The 20,150-nt window shown below is 37.3% G+C and overlaps 1 protein-coding gene and 1 pseudogene across 1 annotated transcript in view; both read left to right on the forward strand.

Moving 5' to 3' along the window:
• The window catches only part of LOC144581659 (uncharacterized), a 431,789-nt gene that overhangs the window by 293,812 nt on the left and 117,827 nt on the right, over window positions 1–20,150 (forward strand). The window lies entirely within an intron of this gene.
• On the forward strand, window positions 7,620–11,340 carry LOC144581615 (large ribosomal subunit protein eL34 pseudogene; annotated as a pseudogene).

Here is a 20,150-nt window from a genome sequence, read left to right on the forward strand (position 1 = left end):
GTTATCTATTCTTGGATAAAATTTACCCCAGACTCAGAGGTTTAAATCAATAAATATGTATCGTCTCCATTTCTGTGGGTCAGGAATTAAGTAGTGACTTAGCTGAGTGATTCTGTTTCGGACTTCTAGTCATGTTGAAAGCAAGAGGTCAGCTGAAGAAACAACCATCAGGAGTCATGAGTGCGGCTGAAAGATCCATTTCCGAGATATCTCACTCACTCACATGCCTGGAAGGTTGATGCTAGTTTTTGGTTGGAGGCCTCAGCTTTTCTCCATGACTGTACAAGTCTCTTCATGACATGAGGGCTTCTCACCAGCATGAGCGATCCCAGGCTGGAGTAAAGGGAAAGCTCAGTGTTATTTAGGACCTAGCCCTTATCATTTCTGAAAATGCTATTGGTTACATAGGTCATCTCTATTCAGTGTAGCAGAGGACTACGTAAGGGCATGCATACCAACAGGCAAGAATCACTGAGGACCATTTGGGAAGCTGACTTCTAAATCCTCCATATTCTGCTTTACTTATCTACATAGTTCTTAATTTCAACTAACCTATTATATATTTATTTTTAATTTGTGATTTACTTGCTTTTCCTCACTTGTCTCCTTTGTGCAGAGCACCTAGAAATTTTTTATTTGAATTTAGTATTATCAACACTGCAATCAGGTTTTTGTTTGAAAATAGAAAATGTCCATAGTTGGATAACTTTGTGAGGATAATTATACAGGGATTAAATATTAGAAGAATGTTCATGCAGTCTACACCTCAAATTCTGTAGGAAATATTTTGCTATTCCTTCATCAAGGTAGAATATAGACCTAGAAATTGCCAAAAATATGGTGACATTGACTTTCACTTTACTCCGTAGCCTATTCCCAAGCTTCTTCCAAAGAATATTATTTTATGATTTATTAACAAAGAGAAATGGATTTTTAAGTCTTGTCAACCTTAGTGGGGCTCCCCATTCCCATTAATAATGTTATTTTGAGTAATAAATCAGTTTTATGACTATTAGAAGACTCTCCATCTCTGAGTGTCTATCATGTCGTCAACTTCTTTGAAGAAAGTTGATCCAATTTTGGAATGTTTAAGTTTTTTGTAGATATTAGACATTCATATGATCCTAGCTGGTTTATCACAATGTCAAGCTGTAGGCATATTAGACTTTTGATATGGCCTGGATTGAAATCACTGCCCAATAAGGACAATAGTCATAAACTGAACCAGTAAAATTTTGTCTTGCGACTGGGTGTCATGCTTCCTTAGAAGGATACATCAAAATCTCTCTGAGGGTCTCACATTGATTTTCTCAAAGAAATCTCCACTGATTCTGCTGTTTAGCTTCACCCCTTTCCTCCCCATCACTGAACTAGATAACCTCTATGCTTCATTTCAGCAATAAGTTATTTTTTTAATTATACTTTAAGTTGTGGGGTACATGTGCAGAATGTGCAGGTTTGTTACACAGGTATACATGTGCTGTGGTGGTTTGCTGCATCCATCAACCCGTCATCTACATTAGGCATTTCTCCTAGTGCTATCCCACCCTTAGCCCCCGACCCCCCAACAGGCCCCAGTGTGTGATGTTCCCCTCCCAGTGTCCATATGTTCTCACTGTTCAACTCACACTTATCAGTGAGAACATGTAGTGTTTGGTTTTCTGTTCCTGAGTTAGTTTGCTGAAAATGATGGTTTCCAGCTTTCTTCATGTCCCTGCAAAGAACATGAACTCATCCTTTTTTATGGCTGCATAGTATTTCATGGTGTATCTGTGCCACATTTTCTTTATCCAGTCTATCATTGAGGGGCATTTGGATTGAGTCCAAGTGTTTGTTATTGTGAACAGTGCCACAATAAACATATGTGTGCATGTGTCTTTATAGTAGAATGATTTATAATCCTTTGGGTATCTACCCAGTAATGGGATTGCTGGGTCAAATGGTATTTCTAGTTCTAGATCCTTGAGGAATCACCACACTGTCTTCCACAATGGTTGAACTAATTTACACTCCCACCAACAGTGTAAAAGCATTCCTATTTCTCCATATCCTCTCCAGCATCTGTTGTCTTCTGACTTTTTGATGATCACCATTCTAACTGGCGTGAGATGGTATCTCATTGTGGTTTTGATTTCCATTTCTCTGGTGACCTGTGAAAATAAGATTTTCTTCATATGTTTGTTGGCTGCATAAATGTCTTCTTTTGAGAAGTGTCTGTTCATATCCTCCACCCAATTTTTGATGGGGTTATTTTTTTTCTTGTAAAGTTGTTTAAGTTCTTTGTAGATTCTGGATATTAGCCCTTTGTAAGATGGAAAGATTCCAAGTTCTTTGTTATTTGATGAGAATCAAAAGTTTAATGTGGGCTGGGCATAGTGGCTCAAACCTGTAATCCTAGCATTTTGGGATGCAGCGGTTGAAGGATCATTGAGCTCAAAAGTTCAAGAACAATCCAGGCAACATAGTGAAACCTCCTCTCTATATATTTAAAAGAAAAAAAATTTGAAAAAAGCTTAGTGTGGTCAAAAATAACCTGACTTCAAGATTTTAGTAAAGATTGTATCCTGGTGAGAAGTTGGTAGTTAAGAAAAAAAAAAATAAATGTAAAAGAAAAATGAAATATATACCTGGAGGTAGCTTGCCTACTATAAAGTGTCTACTATTTATATGAATCTGTCTCTTACCTAGAATGTGAGCATCTTAAGGGCCGAAGCTAAGATTTACTTTTGAGATTTGTGCCTATATAGCATTAGGGTTGACTCACCATATCTCTTGGTGAGAGAATCTGCAAGCCAGTGGGATTCTCTACTCAGCAGCTGAGTTATCCAGTCTGTAGCAGGTAATGGGGTGCTTGATGGGATGCAAATGAAACAGCATGGGTTTAGCTAGTTTTTCAGAGTGAGTGGGGGGTGAGAGGCTAGAATGTGGTCCTTTGATGTTAGTCTGAAATGCGTGTTGATGTGCTGACTTGTGTCAAAGATAAGTTTGGCTTTATAAATAGTCTTTCTCTGCCCCAGCAAATGCACTAGAAAAGATGATTCTCTGACAGGAATGATACTCAGAACTGGAACTTCCTAAATGAAGGGGCCTGTTTAGTTAGTTATGGGGCCAATCTGTGAATGTGTTGCTAGTAGCTTGGAAATGAATACTCGCCCTTGTACTGAAGGACCGGTAGATGATGGTTTCAGCCAACTTCAGCTCTGTCTATGAAGAGCCTACACTTCCCTGGATAAGCAGCTCAACTGTTATGTCTGTTTAATAATTAGAGAAGCCACTTGTTGGTCAGAGCTGAAAAGAAAAGAAGGGAGCAAGGAAGGGGTAGTTTTTTCATCTCTTTCATTAGAGAATGTTCATGTATGCTCTGGGTTGGGAGTCAGAATCATGTTTTGAGTGAGGCATTGGGAGGGCTCTACTTCAAGAACTCAAATTAGTTCACAATTCATCATATGACACTCTCGTTCTGTCTTCTGTTCAGAAACTTTTAAAGGAAATAATACAAACAAAAATTTCTGCACACTTAATGTGCTCTAGAAAATTCTACATTTGGAACATATGAAATCAATGCAAGGAATTAAACTGTTTTTTACAGTATCTAGTCATTTCTTTCTTTCTTATTCATCTATTATCTTTTACTCAATACTTATATCTTAGTCTATTTGGGCTGCTATAACAAAAATACCATGAACTGGGTAGCTTATAAACAACAGAAATTTATTTCTCACAGTTTTGGAGGCAAGGAAACCTAAGATGAAGGTGCCAGCAGATTCAGTGTCTGATGAGGGTCTGTTGTCTGGTTCATAGATGATTTCTTCTACATCCTTATATAATAGAAGTGCAAGCCAGCTCTGTGGGGCCTTATAGATAAGTGCACAAATCCCACTCATGAGATCTTCGTCCTCATGACCTCATCACTTTCCTAAAGACCCAACTTCCAGATACCATAATAGAGGTAATTAGGTTTTAACATATGATTTTGGGGACACAAAACTTCAGGTCATAGCAACTTATTAGGTGTGATAAGAAGCTCTACTGATCCTGTATCCAGTTCTCGATTTCTATTAATTTTGTTTCCTGAGATCAAAAAATATGAGTGTTTGTATTCTTCTTACATATTTATATAACCTCAGAGTCTTCATGTATAAAATAGTACCTACTTTACAGGAATGTTGTAAAGAAAGAAACGTGTTAATACATGTTCAATTATTTAGATCAGTGGCCACATACAATAAGTAATTTTTAAAAGTAGCCAATTATCTATTGAACCTGTCCTATCTTTGTTTTCCTTGCTCTGTTACCTTAATCTAGGATATTATTATTTTTTTCTGGATTGCAGTTCTCTCCACTAACCTCTGAGCCTCTAGTATTTCTCCTCTCAGATCCCTTTTCTACAAAGCTACCCAGGTAATTTTTCAGAAATGCAATTATTACCATGTAAGTCTCTTGGTTATATTGAAACTCCACATCATGGCATACAAGGCATCCCTGTCTCTAACCTTAACCTTCTGTATACTCTTCCCATTTTTCTCTTTCACAATAATGAAAGCCTTTTAGTAACCTTGTTATAACCAACTCTCTTTTGCTTCTATTATTATAATGTATTTTTTCTCTTCTTGCCCAGCTGATGGGTTCCCTTCAGATTCCTTCTTAGGATTCCCCTTCTATTGATAGTCTTCTGCAAACTTCCTTAATCTGTGACTGAGCTAATTACTTCTTTCTCTGAATTTTTTCTAATTATTGATTATGTGTGTTTTTTTTTTAATTTCACAAAGTCACTGTATTGTGACTGCACATGGGAGTAGGATAGTTGTTTCAGGTAAGTATCCAAGTAGGAGACTGCACTGCCTTCAATGTTGGAGGGCAATACTATTTGCTTAGAAAAGCAGTTGTCTGAAATTAGAGATCCAAACCTCACTTATACTAAAATAGCTGTGGTTCTGAGACGTGTAGTCTCTGAAAGGGAAACTATTGCAGAAATACTGATTTATGCCCTATAATGTTTAGAAGTGTGACTTAAAGTGGCTATTGTGAGCTATCAAATTCAAGAAGGAAAAGCTAAAGAAGGTAAAGTAAAAGAAAAGTGAAATAGAATCTTTTGTTTGATGGAGAATATTCAAGTAGTAGAGACTTTTGGTTGCACTCCAATTCAATTTGTCTCTTCTTTCTGAGTATGTGTAATTAGAATCCTCTAAGAAGATGATTTGGAAGGATTATAGAAAAAAATATATGAAGAAATGTTGGAGGGCATTTAAAAAAATGTGATAGAAATTATAAAGCCATTAAAAACAAGCTCAACAAAATGCAAGTGGAGGAAAAATGTAGAACACCATAATCAAACTGCTTAAAACCAGTGATGAAGAGAGAATCTTAAAAGTAACAAGAGGAAAAGAGACATGTTATATATTAAGGAACAGAAATGAGAGTGACACCAGATATCACATGGGAAACTGTGTGTGAGAAAACAGTGGAGTGACATTTTTGAAGTGCTGAAAATACAAAAAACTATCAAGCAAGAATTCTAGAGCCAACACAAACATCTATTAATAATGAAAAAGGAATGACTATATCCAGCATAAAAAGCTAAAATACAACAGACATGATCTCCAAAAACTATCAAAAGAAGTCCAGATAGAAGTGAAATGAGAGCAGATAGAAATCTAGTTATACAAAAGATAGAAGAGCACTGGAAATGTTACATATCTAAGTATATATTAAATATAAGACTAAGTATATAAACATTTGTCTTATTTTAAAAATGAATATTAAAGATAATATACTATTTAGAACAATGATAATAACAATATAATACAACTTTGTAGCACATGTAGAAGTAAAATGTATAGTGATAGTACAAAGGCCAGAATGGCGTACTGCTGTAAAATTCTTTTACTGTGATGATGTGGTATAATATTAATGGAATGTGGGCTATAATAATGTGAAGATCTGTACTGTAAAACCTAAATCAACTACTAACGGAACAAAAGAAAAAATATATATCGCTAATAAGCCAACGGTGTAGATAATACAGAATCATAAAAATACTCAATTAATCCAAAATAAGGCAAAAGGAGGAAATAAAAATGTATGGACAAATTGAAATCAAATAGCAAGATGGCAGCCTATAAGCTAAAACTCAACAATCACATTAAATGTAAATGGTCTAATCAGCCCAATTTAAAAAACAAATATAGTCAGATTGATAAAAAAGTGAGACCTAATTATATGCTGTATGCAAGAAACTAACTTTAACTATAAAGACATACTTAGTTTAAAAGTAAAAGACTGGAGGGCAATATATCATACCTACATTAATCTAAGAAAGCTAGAGTGGCTATATTAATACCAGGCAAAGTAAATGCCATGTGCTATTTCTAGAGATTAAGAGGGCTATTTCAATAAAAGAAGTCAAATCATAAAGAGTGTATAACAGACATAAATATTTATGCAACTAATAACAGATATTTTAAAAATATGAAGTGAAAACTGATAGAACTGAAAAAAGAAATACACACAGCCACAATATCAGAGATTACAACATCCTTGTCTCAATAATTGATAGAACAAGGAGAAGTAAAATAAGAAAATAGAACACTTGAAACAACACTACCCCACTTCACTGACATTTATATAAGTCTCCACTCAACAATATGGGTAAATGTTATTTTCAAGTGCACACAAACATCTACTGCAATAGACCATATTCTTCACTTCCTAAAAATGTCTCAAAATATTCAAAAGGATTTAAATCATATAAATTATGGAATCTGACTGCAAGGGAATCACATTAGAAATCAGTAACAGAAAACTATTTGGAAAATTTTCCAGAATTTGAAAACTAAGCAAGATCTTTTTAAATAACACATTGGTTAAATAAGAGTTTATAAGGAAATTAGAAAATATTTGACTTGAATAAAACTAACGTGGCAGATCATTTGTGTGATGCAGCTAAATCAGTGCTTTGAGGAAAATGTATTACATTAAATACATGTTAGAAAAAAGAAAACTTTTCTTTCAATGCACTAAGTTTCTACCTTAAGAAACCAAGAAACAAGAGTTAGTTATGTGCTGCAATGAAGTAATGGGAAAAAAATCATAAGTGCAGAAATAAATGAAATAGAAATTAGGAAAATAGAGAAAAATCAATGACATTGGCAGATCTCTAGCTACATTGATCAAATAAAGAGAAAAGGCACAAATTACCAATATCAGGAAGAATAGGATCACCCCTACAAATCTTATAGACTTTGAAAGAATATGGGAATATTAAAACAACTTTATGAAATACAGTTGATAATTAGATGAAATGGGAAGTTCCTTTGAAAGACAAGAATTGCCAAAGTCCCTGAAGAAAATAGATAACCTGAATACCCCTATTTTTTAGAGACACTAAATTTATATTTAGAAACATTTACACACACACACACACGCACGCACAAATAGATAAATGCCAAGCTCAGAAAGTTTCACTGGTTAAGTTCTACATTAAAGAAGCAAATAATCGCAATTTTACATAAATGTCTCAAGAAAACCAAAGAGGGAATATTTCTCAACTCATTCCATGAGTTCAGCCTTTCTCTAAGACCAAAACTAGACAAAGGTGTTATAAGAAAAGAAAACTTCAGACCAATATCTCTCATTAACACAGATTTAAAAATTTAAAATTTTAGCAAATGGAATATAACAATATCTTGAAAAGTTAGTGCATCATAATCAAGAAAGGTTTATCCCAGGAAACCACAATTGGCTTAGTATTGAACAAATAATCAATATAATTTACCATGTTAACATTTTAAAAATAAAAATTGTATGATCATCAGAATAGATGTAGAAAATGCATTTGACAAATTCCTAATTCATTCCTGGTAGAACTTTGAGCAATCTAGAAATAGAACATTTCTGAACCTAATAAAGGACATATGTGTGCTACCACTCAGACAGCACAGCATGTGGAAACTCAAATTGTGAACTTTTTCTTCAAATACTACCACAGGAACATAGCAGGAAACCCAGAAGAAGTCACAGACGGTTTGAAAGAAGTGGCTTGTCTCTGCAAAGTCCATGAGACAGTCAAAAAATTATGAGGGCCCAAAGTGTGAGAGGGGGAAGTCTACCTCCAAACATACATCCTCACTGGGTTATCTGAAAATCCAGACCACAGGACAAGGATATACCCTTATCTAGAGCTGAAATGAATTTAGAGAGACAAACATAAAAGAAGCAGAAGCAGGAAGAGCCCTGTAGGCACTCCTGGTCCCCAGGGAAGACATTTCTGACTTTTATCTCACAAGGGTCCTTTTGGAGGCCTGCCAGTGGAACTGGAGAAAGACCTCAGGGAGAAAGAAAATTCCAGTGAACTCTGTAATAATTTTGACTGAACATAAATTTTCTAGGGCAATATCCAGAAGTGGGGGTTAGTGACTGGAAAGTGCAGCACAGACCCTTGGTAAGTGGGTAGGGGCAAACCCTGAAAGCCCTGTTTGCTTTCTCTCAGTAAGGAGACTTGTAGCCTAAGGCAAGATATCAACCCTACTCACCAACTGCCTGGATATAAACTCAGTACTTTTGTTGGGGCACACTGGGAGTGACACTGGTCTTGCTGACTGTGTGGGAGTTGGGTGAGGCCTGTCACTGTCTGCTTTCCCCCACTTCCGTGGTGACCTGTATATGCAGCACAGGCAGCCATAATTCCCCTGGGGCATAACTCCATTAGCCTGAAAACCACACCCCCAACCTCCACAGCGGCCATAGCAAGCCCCTCCCAAGGAGAGTCTGAGTTTAGATATACCTAAGCCTGCCCCCGCCAATGGTTTTTCTGTATTTGCCCTAGTAGCCAAAGACAAGAGATATCATTTCAGCTGAGTGCAGTGGCTTGCGCCTGTAATTCCAACACTTTGGGAGGCTGAGTTGGGTGGATCATGAGGTCAAGAGATTGAGACCATCCTGGCCAGCATGGTAAAACCCCATCTCTCCTAAAAATACAAAAAAAATTATCTGGGCGTGGTGGTATGCACCTTACTTTCAGATTCTCGGGAAGCTGAGGCAGGAGAACCACTTGAACCTAGGTGGTGGAGGTTGCAGTGAGCCAAGATCGCATCACTGCACTCTAGCCTGGTGACAGAGTGAGACTCTGTATAAAAAAAAAAAAAAAAAAGACAATCTCTTGGGAGCTCTATGACCCTGCCAATTGCCTAAGAAACCCAAATACTTATCCAAGTGACGTTAGGGCAAGCAGTATCTCCCCTATACTATTGGATCGATGCCCTCTTGAAAGCACCACCTTCTGGCTGGTGGCCAACCAACTCAAGCCCTTACGGCAACTCATAAAAGAAAAACCATGCTCTAAGAAAGGAGAAAACAGCAGCTAATTCCATTGCCTGCCACATTCTGGCTAAGCAGAGGTCCCGAGTCTGTCCACATGACAACTTCACTGCTAGCACAACCAACATTTGAGAAAACTAGTGCACTAAACAAAACTACAGCCAATGACCCTCAAAGAGTGCATTTTGCTCCCCTGCTACCTCCATTGGAGCAGGTACTGTTATCCATGATTGAGAGAACTGAAGATGAATCACATTACAGGACTCATTGCAGACACTCCCCAGTATCAGGCCAGAGCCTGGTAGCTCTGCTGGGTGGCTAGGCCTAGAAGAGCAATGACAATCACTACAATCCAGCTCTCAGGATGCCCTGAGAAGTTTGGGAATTATGTTAAACAACCAAACCTAAGAATTTTGTTACTGAGGAATAAGGAAAATCTAAAAGTCTGGAAAACATGTTTGAGGGAATAATTGAGAAAAACTTCCCTGGCCTTGCTAGAGGTCTAGACATCCAAATACAAGAAGCTCAAAGAGCAACAGGGAAATTAATTGCAAAAAGGTCATCCCTAGAAACATAGTCATGAGGTTATCCAAAGTCAAGATGAAGATAATAATCTTAAGAGCTGTGAGGCAAAAGTATCAGGTAATCTGTAAAGGAAAACCTATCAGATTAACAGCAGATTTCTCAATGGAAACCTTACAAGCTAGAAAGGATTGGGATCCTGTCTTTAGGCTCCTTAAACACAACAATTATCAGCAGAAATTTTGTATCCAGAGAAACTAAGCTTCATAAATGAAGGAAAGATAAAGTCTTTTCCAGACAAACAAATGCTGAGACAGTTTTGCCACTATCAAGCCAGTGCTACAAGAACTGCTAAAAGGAGATCTAAATCTTGAAACAAAACCTTGAAATACACCAAAGTAGAACCTCCTTAAAGCATACATCTCACAGGACCTATGAACTAATAACAATGAAAAACAACAACAATAATAACAGGGTATTTAAGCAAAAGCTAGCAAAATGAATAGAATAATACCCCACAGTCTCACTACTAATGTTGAAAGTAAATGCCTGAAAGCTCCACTTAAAAGATACATAATGGCAGAATGGGTAAGAATTCACCATCCAAAAAGGCTTTCTTCTTCCTCTTCTGGGGACATTGTGTGCAGGCACTCAAAATGATCCAGCGTTTGACATACTGATGTAGGCTTTCCTACAATACATCCTCTAACAAAACTGGCCTGTCCCAGACCCCTGGTAATAGAATTGTTAATCTTTATACAAAGAAGTTTGGAAAAGCACCAAAATCAGCGCATGGCGTGTGCCCAGGCAGGCTTCGAAGGGTTCGTGCTATAAGACCTGAAGTTCTTGTGAGATTGTCCAAAACCAAGAAATGTCAGCAGGGCCTATGGTGGTTCTATGTGTGCTAAATGTGTTTGTGAAAGGATCAAGTGTGCTTTCCTTATCAAGGAACAGAAAATCATTGTGAAAGTGTTGAAGGCACAAGCACAGAGTCAGAAAGCTAAATAAAAATGAAACATTTTGAGTAATAAAAGTGAAAAGACTTGCTGTAAAAAAAAAACAAGAATTCACCAATCAAGTATCTACCATCTTCAAGAGACTCACCTAACACATACAGACTCATATAAACTTAAGATAAATGGGTGAAAAAAGATATTTCATGTAAATGACACCAAAAGTGATCAGGAGTAGCGATTCCTTTATCAGACAAAGTGAACTTTTTAATAACCATTAAAAAAGACAAAGAGGGTTGTTATATAATGATAAGAGGACTAGTCCAACAGGAAAATATTACAAATGTAAATATATATGGACCTAACACTGGAGCTCCCAAATTTCTAAAACAATTGCTGCTAGACCTAAGAAATGAGATAGATGGCAACATGATAATAGTGGGAGTCTTCAGTACTCCACTGATAGCCCCAGACAGTCCATCAAAACAGAAAGTGAACAAAGAAACAATGGACTTAAACTATACCCTAGAACAAATAGACTTAACAGATATTTACAGAATATTCTACCCAACAACTGCAGAGTATACATTCTATTCATAAGCTTGTAGAACATTCTCCAAGATAGACCACATAATAGACCACAAACCAGTCTCTAAAACTTAAGAAAATCATAATTATAGCAAGTCCTCTCCCAGACCACAGTAGAATAAAACTGGAAATCAACTCCAAAAGGAATCCTCAAAACCATGCACATATATAGAAATTAAATAATCTTCTCCTGAATGATTGTTGGGTCAACAATAAAATCAAGATGGAAATTTAAAAAATTATTTGAACCAAACAGTAATAGTGACACAACCTATAAAATCCTGTATCTTGGATACAGCAAAAGTGGCACTAAGAAAAGAGTTCATAGCATTAAATACCTACATCAAAAACACTGCAAGAACAAAAATACACAATCTAATGTCATACCTCAAGTAACTAGAGAAACATACACAAACCAAACCCAAACCCAGCAGAAGAACAGAAATAAAAAACAAAAAACCAGAGAACTAAATGAAACTGAAACAAAAAAAAATGTAAAAGATAAATGAAACAAAAAACATGTTATTTGAAAAGATAAAAAAAATTGATAGACCATTAGTGAGGTTAACCAAGAGAAGAGAGAAAATTTAAATAACCTCAATTAGAAATGAAACAGGAGATATTACAGCCAATACCGCAGACATACAAAATATCATTCAAGGCTACTATGAACACCTTTATGTGCACAAACTAGAAAACCTAGAGGAGATGGATAAATTCCTGGAAACATACAAACCTCCTAGATTCTTCCCAAAGAAAGGTTATACCTTAAGGTTATAAAAGCTATCTGTGACAAACCCAGAGGAAACATTATACAGACTGAGGAAAAGTTGAAAGCCTTCCCACTGAGAACTGGAAGAAAACAAGGATGCCCACTTTCAGCACTTCTAGTCAACATAGTACTGGAAGTCCTACTCAGACAAATTGGACAAGAGAAAGACATAAAGGGCATAGAAGTTCCTTTATATCATTCTTTTGTCTGATTGCTCAGAGTGAAGTGAAACTATCATTGTTCACCAGTGACATGATTTCCTATATCTAATAAATGAACTCAGTAAGGCTTCAGGATATAAAATTAATGTACACAAATCAGTGGCACTCTTATACACCAGCAGCAGCCAAGCTGAGAACCAAATCAAGAACTCAACCCCTTTTATAAAAGCTGCAAAAAAATAAAATACTTAGGAATATACCTAACTAAGGAGATGAATTGCCTCTACAGGGAAAACTACAAAACATTGCTGAAAGAAACCATAGACAACACAAACAAATGAAAATGCATCCCATGCTCATGGATGGGTATAATCGCTATTGTGAAAATGACCATACTGCCAAAAGGAGTCTGCAAATTCAATGTCATTTCCATCAAAATACCATCATCATTCTTCACAGAACTGTTTTTTCCAAACACAGTTTTCTAAAAACACAGAACTTTTTTTTCTAAAAACAATTCTAAAATTCATATGGAACCAAAAGAGACTGCATAGCTAAAGCAAGACTAAGCAAAAAGAACAAATCTGGAAGCATCACATTACCTGACGTCAAACTATACGGACACAAGAAGGAAGCCAGACAGGAGAATCCTGGGAAGAAAAGCACCATCAGTTATAACGCCGCTTCTCTGGCCCTGGGAACTAACAACCTGGACGCCCACTCAAGAGACCTAATCTGAAAGTTGGTAAATTCAAAGACAACAGGAGGATAAATTTACAATGACGGGAAGAAACCAGCATAAAATAGCTGAGAATACTCAAAGTCAGAACGCCTCTCCTTCTAAAGATGATCACAGTTCCACATCAACAATGGAACAAGGCTTGATGGAGAACGAGCACATCCTGATGACAGAATCACTCTTCAAGGAATGGATAATAACAAACTTCGGTGAGTTAAAAGAACATGTTGTAGCCCAACATAAAGAAACTAGGAACTTTGAAAAAAGGTTTGATGAAATCCAATTGAGAATAGACAACTTAGAGAGGAGTATGAGTGAATTAATGGAACTGAAGAATACAATACAGAAACTCTGAGAAGTATGCACAGGTTTAAACACTAGAATTATTCAAGCAGAATAAGGGATATCAAAGGTCAAAGTCCAACTTAATGAAATAAAACGTGAAGAAAAGATTAGAGAAAAAAGGATAAAAAGGAATGAGCAAAGTCTCCAAGAAATGTGGGACTATGTGAAAAGACGTAATTTACATTTGATAGGTGTACCTGAATGCAACGGAGAGAATGAATCCAAGCTGGAAAATGCCCTTCAGGATATTATTCAGGAAAATTTTCCTAAACTAGCAAAGCAGGTCAACATTCAACTCCAGGTAATACAGAGAACACCACAAAGATATTCCTCAAGAGGAGCAACCCCAAGGCACATAATTGTTAGATTCACCAGGGTTGAAATGAAGGAGAAAATACTAAGGGCAGCCAGAGAGAAAGGTCAGGTTACCCACAAAGGCAAGCCTATCAGACTTATAGCAGATCTCTCAGCAAAAACTCTACAAGCCAGAAGAGAGTGGGGGCCAATAGTCAACATCCTCAAAGAACAGAACTTTCAGCCCAGAATTTCATATCCAGCCAAACTAAGCTTCACAACTGAAGGAAAAATAAAATCTTTTATGAACAAGCAAGAACTCAGAGATTTTATTACCACCAGGCCTGCTTTACAAGAGCTTCTGAAAGAAGCATTACACATAGAAAGAAACAACCAGTATTAGCCTTTCTAAAAATATACCAAAAAGTAAAGAGCACCAACATAAAGAAGAATTTACACCAACGAATGGATAAAACAGCCAGTTAACAACAAATGGCAGTAACCCTAAATTTAAATTGACTAAATCCCCCAATCAAAAGACACAACCAAAACCCAACGGCATGTTGCATCCAGACCTGTTTCACATGCAAGGATACACAAAGACTCAAAACAAAGGGATGGAAAAGATTTACCAACCAAATGGAGTCCTAGCACTTTGGGAGGCTGAGACAGGTAGATCACTTGAGTTCTGCAGTTTGAAATCACCTCAAACCACTGCAGTTTGAGTCTGGGTGACATGGCAAAACCTTGTCTTTATAAAAAATACAAAAAAAAGTTAGCCAAGTGTGGTGGTGCATGCCTGTAGACCTAGCTCTTTGAGAGGATGAGGCAAGAGGGTCACCTGAACCTGGGAGGCTGAGGTTTCTGTAAGCCATTTGAGCCACCGCACCCCAGGCTGGGAGACAGAGCAAGACTTTGTCTCAGAAAAAAAAAAATCACTGAAAATTGAGCAAAAGATTTTAAAAGACACTTTAACAAGAAGACATGCATATAGAAACTAAGCATAAGAACAGATGTTGAATATTATTGGTCATTAGGGACATATAAAACAAAGCCACAATGATGTACCACTGTCTTTCCAGTGAGCATCTTACATTAACAAGACTGAATATACCCAAGTGTTGGTGATGATGTAAAACAACTGAAATCCTCACACACAAATATCAGTCATTCTAAATAGTCATTCAATTATGTAATTTTTAATAGTCTATCTAAAGAGTAATTTTAAATAGTTTTCATTTTGAAAGTCTTTTTTTTTGAGGTGATATTCACATAGCATAAAATAAATGCTTTTAAATTGTACATTTCAGTGGAATTTAGTACATTTACAGTGTTGTGCAACCACCACACCATGTAGTTCCAAAACATTTTCATAACCCCAAATGAAATTCTCAATGCTTGTTATATTCCCTTTTTAAAATTACAGCTATCTTTGTGGTTATGCAGTAGCCTGTCCTTATCATTTTAATTCTTTCTGACATTAAAAAAAGTTAGACATACATCTACCATATCATCTAGTCATTGTAGTATTATTCACTTACTCGAAAGAAATGAAAGTATTTGTCCTCAAAAAGACCTGAACATGAATTATCACGTTTTATTTCCAATAGCCCAAACCTGGAAACAACCCAAATGCCCATCAATCAGTGAATGGATAAACAAATTGTGGTATGGTCATAAAAAGGAAGATCAATATGGCTAAATTTCAAAAATGTCACTGAGTGAAAGAACCCAGAAAAAGCCAATTTATAATTTTGATAATGTAAAATTTTAGAAAAAGACAAACCATTCTATGGTGACAGAAAAACCATCATTTGTTTGCTATGGATTTTGATTTGGAAATTAAGAGAGAAATGGAGGGGAGGAATCCAAGATGGCCAAATAGGAACAGCTCTGGAGTGCAGTTCCCAGCAAAAACAATGCAGAGGGTGAGTGCCTACTGCATTTCCAAATAAATTTTTGCTGCCCACAGACCAGGAGATTCCCTGGCCAAAAAGTGCCACAAGTTTTCAGCATGGCAGTTTCAGCCAGTGCTGGTTTGGCACACAGAAAATCACACAAATCTGGGCAGCTGTTTCAACTGGCACTTGGAATGCTAGGGAGACAGAGCCACCCATTCAACTGAAAGGGAGGGAGCAGAGACAGGGAGCCAGGTGTTCTGGCTCAGCAGGTATCACTCCCACAAAACAAGCAATCTGAAACGCTCACATTGAGAGTTTTGCAACAAGTGCCACTGGACCCAGGACAGTCCAGCTCAGTTGGGGGAAGGGCGATCACCACTACCAAGGCAGTCAGCCACTACTGAGGCAGTTCACAGCAGCAGGGCAGAGCCTGCGGCAGCTCAGCAATGCCTCTCCTGGCAGACTGACTAGACTACTCCATGCAGGGTAAGGCATCTATGAAAGAAGGCAGCAGCACAACAGGAACTTATAAATAATGCCGACTTTCTAGGACAGAGCACCTAGGAAAAGAGGCAGTTATAAGTTCCACTGCAGCAGACTGAAAGTACCTCCCCAGCATCTCTGCATGGAACAGTGGAGCTCACAGCACAGTACTTGAGCTCCTATAAGGGAGAGACTGTTGCCTCAAGCAGCTCCCTGACCCCAGTATACACAAAGAGACATCTCATAAAAGAGAGCTCAGGTACTGGCAGGTACTCTTCTGGGATGAAGATAACAGAAGAAGAAACCGGAAGCAACCCTTACTGTTCTGCAGCCCCCATGGGTGATCCCCAGGCAAGCAGGATCTGGGGTGGACCTCCAACAGTCCTGCAGCAGAAGGGCCTGACTGTTAGAAGGAAAACTAAGAAACAGAAAGAAATAACTTCATCATTAATGAAAAGGACATCCACTCAGAGACCCCATCTGAAAGTCACCAGCTACAAAGACCACAGGTAGATAAAGCCACTAAGATGGGAAGAAACCAGTGCAAAAAGGATAAAAACACCAAAATCCAGAATGCCTCGGGCCTCCCCCAAAGGATCACAACTCCTCAACAGCTAGGGATCAAATATGGATGGGGAATGAATCTAATGAATTGACAGAAACAGGCTTCAGAAGGTGGGTAATAACAAACTTCTCAGAGCTAAATGAACATGTGCTAACCCAATGCAAAGAAACTAAGAACGTAGAAAAAAGGTTACATGAGATGCTAACTAGAATAAACAACTTAGAGAAGAATATAAACAACTTGATGGAGCTGGAAAACACAGCACCAGAACTTCACAAAGCATACACAAGTTTCAATAGCCAAATCGACCAAGCAGAAGAAAGGATATCAGAGGTCGAAGATCAACTCAATGAAATAAAACAAGAAGGTGAGAATAGAGAAAAAAGAGTGAAAAGAAATGAACAAAGCCTCCAAGAAATATGTGATTATGTGAAAAGACCTAATCTACATTTGATAGGTGTACCTCAATGTGACAGAGAGAATGAATCCAACCTGGAAAACACTCTTCAGGATATTATCTAGGAGAACTTCCGCAACCTTGCAAGGCACACCACCATTCAAGTGCAAGAAATACAGAGAACACCACAAAGATACTTCTCAAGAAGAGCAATCCCAAGGCACATAATTGTCAGATTCACCAGGGTTGAAATGAAGGAAAAATTGCTAAGGGCAGCCAGAGAGAAAGGTCGGGTTATCCACAAAGGGAAGCCCATCAGACTCACAGCAGATCTCTTGGCAGAAACCCTGTAAGCCAGTATTCAACATCTTTAAAGAAAATAACATTCAACCTAGAATTTTATATCCAACCAAACTAAGCTTCATAAGCAAAGGAGAAATAAAATCCTTTATGTTGAGCAATTGCTGAGAGATTTCATCACCACCAGGACTGCCTTATAAGAGCTCCTAAAAGAAGCACTGAACAAGGAAAGAAACAACCACTACCAGCCACTCCAAACACGTATCAAATGGTAAAGACCACTGACACAATGAAAAAAAATGTGTCAACTAATGGGCAAAACATCCAGATAGCATCAAAATGGCAGGGTCAAATTCACACATAACAATATTAACTTTAAATGTAAATGGGCTAAATGCCCCAATCAAAATACACACACTGGCAAATTGGATAAAAAGTCAAGACCCATTGGTGTGCTGTATTCAGGAAACCCATCTCACATGCAAGGACACACATAGGCTCAAATTAAAAGGATGGAGGATGATTTATCAAGCAAATGGAGAGTAAAAAAAAAGCAAAAAGCAGAAGTTGCAATCCTAGTCACTGATAAAATGGACTTTATACCAACAAAGATCAAAAGGAACAAACAAGGGCATTACATAATGGTAAAAGGATCAATGCATCAAGAAGAGCTAACGATCCTAAATATATATGCACCCAATACAGGAACACCCAGGTACATAAAGCAAGTTCCTAAAGACCTACAAAGAGACATACACTCCCACACAATAATAGTGGGAGACATAAACACTACACTGTCAATATTAGACAGATCAATGAGACAGAACATTAACAAGGATATCCAGGACTTAAACTCAGATCTGGACCAAGCGAACCTAATAGACATCTACAGAAATCTCCATCACAAATCTACAGAATATACATTCTTCTCAGCACCGCATTGCACCTACTCTAAAATTGACCAAATAATTGGAAGTAAATTACTCCTCAGCAAATGCAAAAGAATGGAAATCATGACAGTCTCTCAGACAACAGGCAATCAAATTAGAACTCAAAATTAAGAAACTAACTCAGAACCACACAGCTTCATGGAAACTGAACGATTGGTTCCTCTATGTTGACTGGATAAACAATGAAATGAAGGCAGAAATAAAGATGTTCTTTGAAACCACCAAGAATGAAGACAGAATGTACCAGAATCTCTGGGACACATTTAAAGCCATGTCTAGATGGAAATTTATAGCTATAAATTCCCATGTGAGAAAGGAAGAAAGATCTAAAATTGATTTCAATTTCAATCATCAAAATTGAAAGAACTAGAGGACCAAGATAAAAAAACTCAAAAGCTAGCAGAAGACAAGAAATAACTAAGATCAGAGCAGAACTGAAGGAAATAGAGATACAAAAAACCCTTCAAAAATCAATAAATCCAGGAGCTGGTGTTTTGAAAAGATCAACAAGATAGACAGACTTCTAGCCAGATTAATAAAAAAGAAAAGGGAGAAGAATCAAATAGATGCAATAAAAAGTGATAAAGGGGATATCACCACTGATTCCACGGAAATACAAACTACAATCAGAGATTACTACAAACAACTCTATGCACATAAACCAGTAAAACTGGAAGAAATGGATAAATTCCTGACACTGGCACCCTCCCAAGCCTAAAACAGGAAGAAGTTGAAACCTTGCATAGATCAATAACAAGGGCTGAAGTTGAGGCAGCAATTAATAGCCTACCAACCAAAAAAGTCCAGGTCCAGATGGGTTCACAGCTGAATTCTACTAGAGGTAAAAAGAGGAGCTGGTACCATTTCTTCTGAAACTATTCCAAACAATCCAAAAATAGGGAATCCTTCCCAAATCATTTTATGAGATGACCTTCATCTTGACATCAAAACCCGGCAGAGACTCAACAAAAAAAGAAAATTTCAGGCCAATATCCATGATGAACATAGATGTAAAAATCTTCAATAAAATACTGGCAAACCGATTGCAACAGCAAATCAAAAAGCTTATCCATCACGATCAAGTAGGCTTCATTGCAGGGATGCAAGGCTGGTTCAAGATACACAAGTCTATAAAAGTAATTCACGACATAAACAGAACCAAAGACAAAAGCCACATGATTATCTCAATAGATGCGGACAAGTCTTTAGACAAAATTCGACAGCGCTTTCTGCTAAAAACTTCCAATGAACTATGTATTGATGGAACATATGTCAAAACAATAAAAGCTATTTACGTCAAACCTACAGTCAGTATCATACTGAATGGGCAAAAACTGGAAGCATTCTTTGAAATCCGGCACTAGACAAGGATGCCCTCTCTCACCACTCCTATTCAATATAGTATTGGAAGTTCGAGCCAGAGCAATTAGAAAAGAAAAAATATAAAGGGTATTCAATTAGCAAAAGAGGAAGTCAAATTGTCTCTATTTGCAGATGACATGATTGTATATTTAGAAGACCTCATCATTGCAGCACAAAATGTCCTTAAACTGATAAGCAACTTCAGCAAAGTCTCAGGATGCAAAATCAATGTGCAGAAATCACAAGCATTTCTATACACCAATAACAGACTAACAGAGAGCCAAATCATGAGCAAACTGCCATTTACAGTTGCTGCAAAGAGAATAAAATACCTAGGAATACAACTAACAAAGGATGTAAAGGATCTCTTTAAGGAGAACTATGACCCACTGCTCAAGGAAATAACAGAGGACATAAAGAGATGGAGAAACATTTCATGCTCGTGGTTAGGAAGATTCAATATCATGAAAATGGCCATACTGCCCAAAGTAATTTATAGATTC

Source organism: Callithrix jacchus, chromosome 2 (genome assembly GCF_049354715.1).
Source record: "Callithrix jacchus isolate 240 chromosome 2, calJac240_pri, whole genome shotgun sequence".
In the NCBI taxonomy this organism is placed as follows: Eukaryota; Metazoa; Chordata; class Mammalia; order Primates; family Cebidae; genus Callithrix; species Callithrix jacchus.